This window comes from Squalius cephalus, assembly GCF_949319135.1.
Source record: "Squalius cephalus genome assembly, chromosome: 20".
Classification (NCBI taxonomy): Eukaryota; Metazoa; Chordata; class Actinopteri; order Cypriniformes; family Leuciscidae; genus Squalius; species Squalius cephalus.
In genome coordinates this window covers 1,348,157-1,359,129 of record NC_137141.1, presented here as the reverse complement: position 1 = coordinate 1,359,129, position 10,973 = coordinate 1,348,157, and positions in this window count along the sequence as shown.

The following is a 10,973-nucleotide window of genomic DNA, read 5'->3' as shown; positions in this document are numbered from 1 at the left end:
TTAAATGTAACATTTTGAGGATGTTTTGAGGATGTTGTTGAGATAACAGATCCCCTTGCTCATCACCCCCAATTTTGGCAAGTGCTGCATACATGACATACCCAAAATAAAAAGGTTGCTGCTCATAAGTCATTCTGAATAGACACATAACCAACATATATTTAGAAAGCCAACACTTGAGAGTTTACAGTTCAAGACTCAAAATTAACCAGACTGTTATTAATATTGAGATATATAAGCTCAAACATAAAAACAAAAACAACAAATATTAAGAATATATTTATTAAATGTATAAAAATATTATTTGAATTTAGGATAGCAACTTAAAACCACAACTAAAGTGTAGCCACAATTGTGGTCATGCTTCATTTCAAGTCTGAGGATGACATCTCGAAAATTATGCATTTTATGAAGCCTATTGTGAGACCATGTCAGGGGAGGATTTGGAGAATTTTCAGAGAAGGCAAACAAGTTTCTCATCAAATAGTTTATTGCCCTCTAAACACCCATTTACAGTGTCTGACTAATGTCTGGCGAGGAGAACTGGCCCATTCATGTTCTTTTCATTTAAATCGACCAACCTTTCACACATTTGCCGTATGAGACTTAACCCCCTGGGGTCGGCTATCGCGCCGGCGCGTTATGCTCGTTTTTTTCCGTATGAGTGCAAATAAAAAAATAAAAAATAAAAAATAATTTTTATCTTATATGCTTGTATTATACATCAATCGATCCTGTTTAGTGTGTATTTTTTTTGTGTATGCTCATAATAAAAACAAAGTGTTGTGCTTTTCGCCAAATAAAGAAAAATAAACATGATGCGAGTTCTGCCTACTCTCCGTCAGTGAAGTCAATTCTGAAACGCGTCCGAAAATGAACTGTAACTCAGCGAATACTCAGTCAAACAGGCATACAGACACACAGGCATGAAGCTTGAATTATCTTCTTTTAAATGAAGTAATTTTTATAAAAAACAAATATTCACAGTTTATATAATATGTATGTAAAGAGAGAGATGTCAGTCGTTCTCATATCAGCTAATTAAGTTTTAATGTGACTCCGCCTACGGAGACCGCGCTATTCAAACGCAAATGTGAGGTGATCCATACAAACCTGTGAAACGCCCACATCCGCTGGATAAGGCCGGTGAAACACTGGATGCGTGGCGTAAGCGTCTCAGCTGCGTGGCGTGTCCGTTTTTATTTCGGCTCCCATGTTAAAAGTTTAGAGTTTGCACACTGTCTGTGTGAGACGCGCATCTCAGGCGCGGCACGAGCCGCGTGGAAAACGCGTGCATTCTAGAAATAGAACCGACGCCTATTTTTCACGCGACACGCAAGCATCTTGGAAGCGTTTCCATGCAAAATTGAATAGGAAAATCTGTTTATTTGTCATTTTGACACGAATACATATTAATAAATGTCCTTTTGATGTTTAAAAGTGTCTAGGTTTTGACATAAATGCAAATATAAATGTAATTTTACAAAATATGATCGATTTTCAAATACTGCTGTATTGAATGAACAGCTTTTAGCAAACTCTATTGCTATACTGAGATGAGGAATATATACTGTATGTGTTTTGTCAAAAATAAAGTCATCAACTAACTAATGAATCCTTTACTTTGAAATACGTATGATAAAATGTATACTTTAGTTTTGAAAGACGTTGACTAGTTTTGAAAAGATTATAAAGTATGTATGTGCATGCATATATATATGTGTGTGTATATATATGAAGAGTTCAGATGCAAAAGCCTCTAAATGCCATCTGAAATTTTCTCCTAGAATGATAATTTTTATGAAGCTTGTATATTTAAGTTAGCTATAGGTGACACACCTGAATGAATGGCTCATTAAGTATGCAGGGACGTAGTCTCACCAGGTGTGAACTACTAAATATGCATGATGCTGTTGGAGCGTTTATGCCCCATCCGCATATTGGCTTTCCATACTAAAAGTGTTTCACAAAACTAAAATCAATGTATCGTTTTATGTGAATGATTAGGCAGGATGATTTTCATATCATTTTGAAGAAAAAACACTAGGCGATGACATCCATTAGTCAAAAGTCTTATTGCCACATATTTAGTATGTGTTTTGTGGCCTTATTTCAGAAACTTTAATTTTTAGTTTTTTCGATAACCATGCATAAACATTATTCTCTCAAAAATGAAAACATGTACATACATGTGGCTCACATATTATGGAAGTCCTGTTTGTGCTATATAGAGTGAATTTACACCTTTGCCATTAATATGTTTATAAGCAACTGAAAAAAGCACAAATGTCAGGGCATGTCAGAACATCTCAAGGACCCCAAAAACACCCCAGATCCCAGAGGGTTAATCTTCATTATTCTTTTATCCTTATTCTTTTGTTTGAATTCAGCCATTACAGCCTTTCTTCTGGCATAATGCTTGGCCATTTACAAATAATGTAACCCCCTATAGACGAATAATCAACCTATTAACTTAAGCCTTGTTAGAAAACAAACAACAAAAAACTATTCATGGAACTTTCAAATGCGAATTATTTAAAAAAAAATGATTGTATGGAATAGAAAGCTCCTGCAGCAGGTGCATTAGCACAACAGGTAGCCTCAAGCTACATGACACAATTTAATTTATTAATATTACGTTACCTTTTTAAAGCTCATTTTAAAACACCATCGAGTATTTGTATCATATTCCGGTCGCGGTTTAAAATTGTTTCAAATCATAAAAAGATTTTGAAATTTGTTATATTTAGCATTTTAGATGAAGCTATGGGCTATCATTACCTAGCATATGCATTCTGTAAACATTCTTTATTCATATGAAAACCCCAAATCGCACGAAAATCACCCACAAAACACAAATACTTCGTATCGTGCATTTATTAGCTACTTGTTTCGGTGAAGAAATGTCACTTTCGCTTTGTTTATCAAGGATGTACAGAATCAGGAAGTGCACACATGACGAGTCATGCAGAAGAGGTCACGTTGAAGCACGTCAGATGATTGATAGCTGTACAGCGAATAATAACGCTTCGAGGTCAGATCTGACGCAAATCAGGAAGAGGAGATACACAACAAGCTCCGTGCGCTGTTTGAGCTCTTCAGATCGCATAATTCAGTGGAAAATGAATAGGATTTTTATTCTGTATGACCAAAATATTTTTCTAACATGTGATAATTAATCATTTTTCTCCAAATATGCGCACTATTGGACTAATAACCCTGGCGGATGCTGTTTATTATATGTATTTGACCACAAATAAACCGGAGAAGACGAGAATGAATGTTGTGTGAGTTTTGATTTCTATTCAAAATAACGATCGTTACAGATTAATTATTTTGCACTCCTGGCATAAATTAGGAAATTAATTTCACTGCAAACCAGTTTAATCATAAACAGTGGTCAAATATCGAAGCTGGAGCCTTAAACCTTCCTTATGATGCTGAGTTTGTCCAGATCAAGTAAGAGTGTAATGTTTTGATGAGTAATGAATTTTGAACAACAAAAATCCGGGATCACCAGTGATCCCTGCTGAGCAAGGGGTTAACGAAAATAAAACCGATGTTATTGTGTTTGGCCCTAGAAAGCATGATGTACTTCAGTGCTTAAATGCAACTTCTCTGACTGGTTTTGTAAAATCTAGGGTGAAAAATTTGGGATTTGTTCTGGATAGTGATTTAAAGTTGGACAGGCAAATTAGTTCTGTGGTGAGATCTTGTTTTCTTAATCTACGTCTGTTAGCTAAAACTAAACCATTTCTATAGTTCAGATTTTGAGAAAGCAAGTACGTCCATAGTCTTTTCTCGAATGGATTATTGTAATTCTCTTTACTATGGAGTTGATGCTCGAGCACTTATGCGTTTACAGAAAATGCAAAATGTTGCAGCAAAAATGATAAAGTCAGCAAAGAAATATGAATCGGTGACTCCAATTACATTAAAGTGGCTGCCAGTACGAATTAGAATTATTTAAAAGATCCTCGTAATTGTTTTTAAGGCCTTGCACAATTTAGCTCCTGTGTATTTGTCCGGTTTGGTGGCAATTTACACCCCCTCTAGATTCTTGAGATCAGAAAATCAACAGCTGCTTTGCACTACCAGGACAAAATATAAACACAGAGGTGACAGAGCCTTTTCTCGAGCAGGCCCTAAATTGTGGAATGACCTCCCTCAATCCATTCGATCTTCCAAATCCTTACCCATGTTCAAAGCTATGTTAAAACAACATCTTTTAAATTCAAATGGAGAGCTTCTTTAAATGGGTTATTGTCTGTGTGTTTATGTGATGTGGATATGTTTATTTCTGCTATCTTCTTGTGTTTTTTAGCTTGTGACTGTGAAGCACTTTGGGCAACGTGAGTTGTATTATAAATATATAAATAAATAACAAACAAACAAACAACTCCCACACCTACATTTCCTGCAGTACTGAAACTCAAACCTGCGACCTTCGGGTTATAAGTCTGACTCTCTAACCATTAGGCCACAACTGCCCAATTACACAATAAATATATAAATGAATAAATATCAAATGCAGAATATATACCAGCATAAATATAGCCACTCTGGAAATAAAAATGCCAGCATTACTTAGAACCCCGACTGTTCAGAGTAATCACGGACCATTCCTCATTGCAGTGAGTGATGAGTTCCACAAAGACAACCAGCCGACTCATGAGATGGGCATGAGATGGGAAAGGTTTGACTTTGTGATGGAGTACAGGAAAGGAAAGTTAAATGTAGCACTTGATGCTCTTTCACAAATGTATCACATACCTGGATGTAGTGTGTACACCAGTCAAAAAGAGGAGTCTGAGTTTCTAATCACCCCTGAAAACATCTGGGATGAACAACATCATGATCCTGAAATCAGTCAAATATTTTAGGCACTTGCAAAGAACGAACTCACAGAGAAGGAACAATATGTAGTATTGGAAGACAAATTGTATCATACCACTCACCTGACCGACAGTCAAGTCCACTATCATGTTGTCATTCCCAGCAGCCTTGTGCCCAAAATTCTCCAATACTACCATTCCAGTCCCATGAGTGGACATCTTGGAATTTTCAAGACATATAAAAGAATACAAGACGTTGCTTACTGGCCGAGCATGTGGATCAAGAAACATGCCAAAAGGTGTGTAAAATGTCAAACTCTCAAAAGTGACAACAAAAAACCAGCAGGAAAACTTCAACCTATTACTACATCACGACCCAATGAAAGGCTAGGAGTGGATGTAATGGACCCCCTGCCAAAAAGCACAAAACAACATGAGTATTTACTCGTCTTTGTGGACTATATTTCTCGATAGCCCAAGCCACTGCTCAGAATACTGCAGAAATCTTGCGAAGAGAAGTGTTGACTCGATGAGGTGTGCCTGATTACATCCTGTCCGACAGAGGAACACAATTTGTATCTGCATTATTCACTGAATTGTGTGTGAAGTGGAGTGTGACACACAAGCTAACCACTGCTTACCACCCGCAGACAAATATGACGTAAAGAGTCAACCGTACTCTGAAGTGCATGATGGCTTCCTTTGTGGAAGATATTCATAAAAGTTGGGACCACTACCTTCCGATTAAGTTTCGTTTTGCACTTAATCCCACAGTTCAGGAGACTATTGGAATGTCACCCGCTGAGCTCCATCTGGGCAGAAAACTTCACAGTCGTTGGACAAATTGTTGCATGGACACAACCTTTCACCCTCTGGTCCTTCATATGATGTCGTTCATCAGTTGTCTCAATGACAGAGAAAAGAATGGAAAACTGCAAAAAAGCCCAAATGAGACAATTGAGATGTTATAACAAGAACAGAAGGGATGTCACCTTCTGGGAGAAGGATCGTATATGGATCAGATACTTCCCTCAATCCAGTTCACAACGCAATTTTACTGCTAAGCCTGTCCCAAAGTGGAAGGGACCATATCGCATAATTCAACATGGCGTGGTGTCCCATGTATATTGCCAGGGAGGCTAGCAGTCGCACACCCTGGACAGGCATGTCCGCCTCCTCCTTTGGGCTCAAGACAGGTTTCTTTCACTGAGAGCAGTTCACGTTCCAGGAGACTTGAACTTTGCAGCAGACCTCCTGTTGAGACAGAAGCTCAGGTCGGGGAAGTGGATGTTGCACCGCCAAACAGTGGCTGTAATTTGGAGCATGTTCGACGAGGTAGTGGACCTCTTTGTGTCGCAGGGCTCGACGCAGTGCCCCCTCTGGTTCTCCCTGTCTCATCCGACACCTCTGAGGATAGATGCCGTCGCTCATCTGTGGCCGGATTTGAGACTGTATGCATTCCCTCTGGTCAAGCTAATCCCTGCTGTCCTTTACAGAGTGAGGGAGTGTGGAATTCGCCTCCTTCTAGTTAGCCCTATTCTGGCCATCCCAGATGTGGTTTTTAGGAGCTGAGCTCCCTGGTGGAGGGGTCCCCTTGGAAGATTCCTATCAGGAGAGATCTGTTGTCTCAGCTCCAGGGCTGGATTTGGCACCTTCAACCCTAGATATGGAGGCTTAGGGCATGGCGGATCAGGGGCAATCGCTAGCAACAGTGGTGTCTGGTCTTTCTGCAAATGTTCAGGAGACCATTGATAACTTTGAGTCTTGCTGTTCGACTCATGCAGTGGACCCAGTCAGCTGGTTGCCCGGTTGGTTCAGTGCTGGAATTCCTGCAGGATAAGTTTGTGGCTGGACCGGCTACAACTACTTTGAGGGTTTATGTCGCAGCTATCACTGGCTATTGGGAGACAGACAAGGTCCCCCTAGGTAGATGTCACCGGGTGAAAAAGAGGGAACTATGAAAGCGGAATGAGTTGCCCTGGGGAGAGACTTCCGGTGTGGCACCAGGCCGGTTCCGGTGGCATGTCATGGCCAACCGTGTTGACAAGCGACAGCTGCAGCGGTTAATCAAGCAGCCATTGGAGCGCGTGTCTCCAACGGAGGATTTAAAAGTGGTGGCTGGAAGATGCACGGCAGAGCAGTCGCGATCAAGAGCAGTGAGTCACGATAAAGATGGTAAGGATCGAGAATGGGCAAGTGACTGGAAAGTAGGACTGGGAGAGTGGAGCGAGTGAAAGCATTGCTGGACGTACATGTTATCATCGTGAGAGAAGTTAAGTACACGAATGGCAACTGAGTGAGAGATAACATCTTTTGAGTTTAGGAAGAGCATTTGAGTCACTGTCTTGTGTTTGCTGCCAGCGTGTTCTCTTGCTATGTGTCGTCTAAGCAGATGAGTGAGACCCGATTCTCGGATCGTTCATGTAACCTGATATCTCCCTTTTGAAGATCACGGCTGTGGATTGGCTGGCCCTGGCAAGACGAAGTGAAGGCTTACTTTTCACTGTGAGGTAGTGTGTCATTGCAGTGTCTGAAGATTGAAGTGAGCACGTGTAAAGATTTAAAGTGTTTGATGCATGCACGAGTGTGGGAGAATTAAACGTTGCCATCACTCCGAAAGCTTTGCCGGGGATCGTCTAGCCCGGTGGGGCGTCAGGAAATAATCTGATCTGCTGTGTGTAAAGCTCTGTACAGGTGTCTCAGTTATCTGCTATGGAGGGGAAAGGAGAAGTTCAGTCCCGTGTGCCGTTGTGAAGATCTCTATGCAAGCTCATGGTATGATGTTCCATTGTTGTTCTAAGAACAGAGAAACCCAGTCACTCCCGTTGCCCGAGATTCCTTTTCAGAGGATTGCCGTATCCTCCGTTGTTGCCTTGTGAGAAGAGAAGACTCAGTTATTAACTGCTGGACTCTGTACTCACCATTGCTGTTCTGTGAACGAAAAGATCCGTTATCTGCTGCTTTGAATACCTCTCTCGCTGACTGCTGTATTCTGCCTCGGCCGTTCTGTGAATGAAGAGACCTTGTTATCTGCTGCTTTGAATACCTCTCTCGCTGACTGCTGTATTCTGCCTCTGCTGTTCTGTGAACGAAGAGACCCTGTTATCTACTGCTGTATGCCGCCTCTGCTGCTCTGTGGAAAAAGGAGTGCTCAGTTACCTGCTGCTGTCTGGAGAATGGAGAAAGCCCGCTGGCCGCTGCTTTGAATACCTCTCTCGCCGACTGCCGTATTCTGCCTCTGCTGTTCTGTGAACGAAGAGATCTTGTTAACTGCTGCTGTATTCCGCCTCTGCTGCCCTGTGGAAAAAAGGAACGCTCAGTTACCTGCTGCTGTCTGGTGAATGGAGAAAGCTCGCTGGCCGCTGCTTTGAATACCTCTCTCGCCGGCTGCTGTATTCTGCCTCCATTGTTCTGTGAACGAAGAGACCCTGTTATCTGCTGCTTTAAATACCTCCCTCACTGACCGCTGTATTCTGCCTCTGCTGCCTGGTGAAGAAGGAACATACAGTTATCTGCTGCTGTTCTGTGAACGGGGAGAGTTGGTTACCTACCGTGGTGTTTTTGTTTCCATCCTTGTGTCCTGGAGAACGGAGATATCCAATCATCCGCTGCTCAGAGTCTTCCTCCCTCGAGGTCTGTCCCAGCTGTGAATGGCTCCTACCTCCACTGTCGCCCTGTGAACAGAGAGAGATCCAGTTGTTGGCCACCCTAGGGTCCCCTAGTCCAAGTGCACTGCATACAATACCACCCCTGCCGTCTTGGGAGATGAGATGCCTGGTCCTCCGTTACATTGAGGTTTGATATCCGAAGCCCATCGCACTCGGCTCCATGATCGCTGTGCCGGAAGAGAGAGGGAATTAAGACACTGGTCGTAAAGCCTGCATTCATTGAAGTCTGCTTTATTCTGTCTCAACATTGTCGCTTTGGAGAAAGGAGAAGTCCTGTGCCAGTGACGTTGACTTAAAGTGTTTTATACTCAATAAAGAAATCAAGTTTTATTCTCACGTCGTTGTCTTGTCTCGTTGGTGTCTCTTGGTGTAGCTCCTCCGGAGTGGTGGTTGTCCTCAGTCTTAGCGGTGACATAGACACCATTTGTCTCTTCGTTTATGCATGGAGTTAGACGCTTGAAGCTTGCACGTCCTATTAGTGTCCCCACCTGGGATTTATTGGTTGTTTTGGAGGGGCAATTGGAGCCTCCCTTTGAACCCTTGGAGTCAGCTCCAGACCGGATTCTGACTCTCAAGTTGGCACTTTTGTTAGCATTGGCCTCTCTCAAGCGTGTGGGGGATTTTCAGGCTCTTACTATGAGTGAGCCTTACATGGAGTTTGCCTCGGGTCTTCTGAAGGTGTTTCTGCGACCCAGACCTGGTTATGTCCCCAATGTTTTGTCCACGTCATTCCGCTCTCAGGTGGTCATGCTTCACTCTTTCTGTCCCACTCCTTTTTCCTCTTCTGAGGAGGCGAAGCTTCATTTGCTTTGTCCTGTTCAGTGGCGTAAGTCGCCTCAGTTTCATGTTTGCAATAACTCCTCATTAGATATAAAGCATGGTCTTCTCTTCACACAAAACTTTATATCAGAACAGGATTTGCTTTCTAGAATGTATTACTTTGATTATGGATTTTTATAGCGTAAAAAACATCCCACAAAGGTTATTTCGGTGAGTGCTGATAATGGCACTGGTTTCAGTTCTATTCTGATGTCTTGTGAAAAATCTCCCACTGTTGTTTGCTAACATTGTTCCTCCAGGACACAAAAACTGGAGGGTTTTGTTGTTGTTTTTACTTCAAATAATGAATGTTTTCTCTTTGCCTTGTCTCACTCACGGCATGATGCTTTATTTGAAGCACTTGATTGTTGTCCACCACAAACTATTTAAGTGCTTGTATCCACATGAAAATATGATACCACATTGTAAAAAATTGCTGTAAAATGTACAGTAAATTTTGGTTGCCAGCAAGCCTGTAAATTAACAAGAGTACTGTAAATCAACTACAATTACAACTACAATAAAACACAGCATAACTGTAAAAACAGTGAAACAAGAGCACCTTTCAATTGACATGTAACGTTTCAGTCACATTTACATTTACATTTACATTTTACATTTAGTCATTTAGCAGACGCTTTTATCCAAAGCGACTTACAAATTAGGACTAGATTAAGCGAGTCATCATGAAGAGGCAAAAAACAAAAACAACACAAGAAGTGTTCAAGATACGAAGTTCAGGCATTATTCAGAGTAGCATAAGCCCGATAAGTGAGGTTTTAGAGGGAAAGGGGTGGGTTTTTTTTTTTTTTTCTATGCGTTAAGTGCTCACGGAAGAGATGGGTTTTCAGCTGTCTTTTGAAGGTTGTCAGGGATTCTGCATTCCGGATGAGGGTGGGGAGAGCGTTCCACCAGCATGGAACTGTGAATGAGAATGTTCTGGAAAGTGATTTTGTGGCTCTCTGTGATGGAACCACGAGACGTCGCTTGTTGACCGATCGTAGGCTTCTGGTAGGGATGTAGGCTCGTAGTAGTGAGTGAAAGTAGGAGGGAGCTGAGCCTGTGATAGATCTGTAAGCGAGCGTCAATGCCTTGAACTTGATGCGAGCAGCGAGAGGTAGCCAGTGCAGAGAGATGAACAGAGGAGTGAACAGAGGGGTGACGTGAGAAGTTGTGTTGCATGCTCAGTTAGGAAAGGCCTGATCTTCCTGATGTTGTGCAGTGCAAACCTGCATGATCGAGCTATCTTTGAAATGTGATCTGTGAAGGTCAGCTGGTCATCAAACGTTACTCCAAGATTTCTGACCGACCTTGATGGGGTGATTGATGATGAATCTAGCTGGATAGTGAAGTCGTGCTGTAGAGACGGATTGGCAGGGAGGACGAGAAGCTCAGTCTTTGCCAGGTTGAGCTGCAGGTGATGTTCCTTCATCCATGTCGAGATGTCCGCCAGACAGCTTGAGACCCGTGCAGCTACTGTGGGATCATCTGGTTGAAATGAGAGGAAGAGCTGTGTGTCATCAGCATAGCAGTGGTAGGAGAAGCCGTGTGCTTGTATGATGTGTCCCAGTGATGTGGTGTAGATGGAGAAGAGGAGGGGACCAAGAACTGATCAAATGATGATGATGAAGAGTAACAAAATGGATTAAAT